The sequence below is a fragment of the Rhagoletis zephyria genome, unplaced genomic scaffold, assembly GCF_001687245.7.
Source record: "Rhagoletis zephyria isolate East Lansing unplaced genomic scaffold, Rhagoletis_zephyria_1.1 Rzeph_scaffold_10535, whole genome shotgun sequence".
Classification (NCBI taxonomy): domain Eukaryota; kingdom Metazoa; phylum Arthropoda; class Insecta; order Diptera; family Tephritidae; genus Rhagoletis; species Rhagoletis zephyria.
Window position 1 is genome coordinate 14,860 of NW_016167612.1, and position 2,486 is coordinate 17,345.

A 2,486-nucleotide genomic window follows, 5' to 3' on the forward strand; every position below is an offset into this window, starting at 1 on the left:
CCGAAAGAATAAACAATTTCATTATTTGTTCGCATGGTGCGGAACTTCGCTGAATCGGTTAAACCGCAGGTGCTTATGAATGTGCTTGGTAATATCACAATTTCAATGAGTTATTTTGATATTACTAANGTTTGATATTACTAAAATATAGGGCACGTGAAAATTGATTCACTCATGGTTTTATAAAAAGAAAATTCATATGTGCTAAGCCTTGCTTTGTTTCGAGCAAATCCAAGGGAATGAGTTGCGTAGTAGATTTTTAGTTTTGCGATCGTAGGAGAGTCCCAACCCTGGCTGCGTTGTCAACCAAGAGCGTAAATTGACATTTACGTTCTTATGTTAGAGATGTGATAGTCAACACATATGAGTATTCATATTCCGTACCGATTTAAAGGTATCCGGTACTTTCGATACTCGGTGTCGGACAAAAAAAATAATAATAATAATAGTTTTATAATATACGCACGACAGCCAAACATATGGAAGAATTTTTGATAGGTAAATCCCAATAGCGAACTTTGAGGAGATATCGTACGAACTGCACTCAAATAAATGAATATAATAGAATATATATATATTCTTTTTTTATTGTCAATACAGATTTTTTTTTTATTGTAAATACCGATTTTTTTATTCTAAATACTGATTCCACNCATATATATATATATATATATATATATATATATTCTTTTTTTATTGTCAATACAGATTTTTTTTTATTGTAAATACCGATTTTTTTATTCTAAATACTGATTCCACACCGCGCCTTTACGGAGTGAAGAACGAAAATTAGATAAATGCAACTCAGTAGTTATCGAAGTTTCAGTAAAGTTATGTGAACAATTATTATTCCTTTGAAAAAATGGACTGGTAAAATTATGCAACAAGTGATTTAAGTGTGCTTATATTACCAAGGTATAATGCATGGAATCGGTATCGGTTAGCAACATCGAAACTTTGGGTACCGAGTATTGCGGCAACTTTGCACATCACTATTTTTAAAATGACACATTCATCGATGTCAATTGCAGCACATATAAGAATTTCCTGAATGACACAAGTGTTTGCGAGGCGGTAAGTTGCGCATTTTTGCTTGTTGTATTTTAATTTGATAGTTTTTTGTCTTTCCTTTCAGCTCTCTTTGGAAATATTCCACCCAGAACATTCATTCACTCAAGTACGGCATATTTGACACTCATAACCGAGTTCGCCGGAAAGATGAATGGGGAATTCTTGTACGCAGAATGGAAAGTGCGGAATTTTCATATGCAGGCGATACTCGCAACACCAATTTCTCGGAAAAAGCCAACCAAGTATCGCGAAATATGCATTAATCTAATATGAAGCTTTTATTCAACCCATATTATCTAACTAATATCTTTTCTTCTTTAAAGCGCTTTTCGTATTCCGTCTTTGCCATCTTTGACCCTACTTGGTTATAATTCATCTAAAACGTGCTACAACTTTTATATTTGGGTAATGAATACACCTAAAATAATAAAAACTTCAAGAAATCTTTCGGAATTATGCTATTGTTCTGCCCGACTTGTGGTAATATATTAATGGTTGGGATACGCACCGATTTTCAGGCAATACCTGCCCATATATATGTAATATTAAACGAAAAATTTTAACTCGAACATTTCCACGATTGAAGGAAGTTGATCATATCATGGGTGGTGCAGCCGCATTGGAAAATGTAGATTCCACCCAAGCTGAATGTCCTGCGTGCTCTCACAAAAATATTATTCTATGCAAATGCAGACCCGGTCTGCGGATGAGCCCCAATGACCACATTTTATAAGTGTTGCAATCAAATTTGTGGCCATAACTGGAGGGATTAATCCTGTTATGCGCCTTATCAAAATTAAGTCATATGCGCTTTGTTGCAAAGTTCAAAAAAACGCTTTTGGATGCCTATCTGCATCCATGGTACCTACTCCTTCTTTCGACATACTACACTAAAATGCTTCCAGCCTCACGGGGAAGGGTCTTCGACGTGCTAGACCCCAGGGCTTTAACTGTTGCTCGCCGCTATTTATTAAACGGAGATTATCGCTTTGCCTACGGGTACTGTGTATGGTCTAGCTCGTATTGCGAATAACGAGGAGGCCATAAAACGACTACAGTATATTTTGCTTAGCTGCACATCCTTCTTTGCACGAAAAACTTGTGCACCTAACCGAAAAAGGCACTTAAGCGAATTTTCTTTACTACTTCAATGAGGAAGTTATCCGAATCCCTATGAAATCAAATAATGGAAAAGCACTTATCACGTAGAAAATAATGCAGGCGAAATTTTTTTCGAATGGTTTCTTATTATTTTTATAACTACATAAATTGATAGCCATTTTCTTTGTTCTGCGATATGAGCAAAATAAATAAAAGCTTGTTAAATTAGGTAATTGTAGGGCCAGTGCAGGTAAACGTAATACTTTCTTTGATAATTGATACTAGTTGCATAATTTTTAAGGCAGGTATCGCCA

At 35.3% G+C, this 2,486-nt stretch overlaps 1 pseudogene; it reads left to right on the forward strand.

Moving 5' to 3' along the window:
* The first annotated feature begins 1,526 nt into the window (after nucleotides 1-1,526).
* On the forward strand, nucleotides 1,527-1,844 carry LOC108376490 (DNA-directed RNA polymerase III subunit RPC10 pseudogene; annotated as a pseudogene).
* The last annotated feature ends 642 nt before the right edge of the window (nucleotides 1,845-2,486 follow it).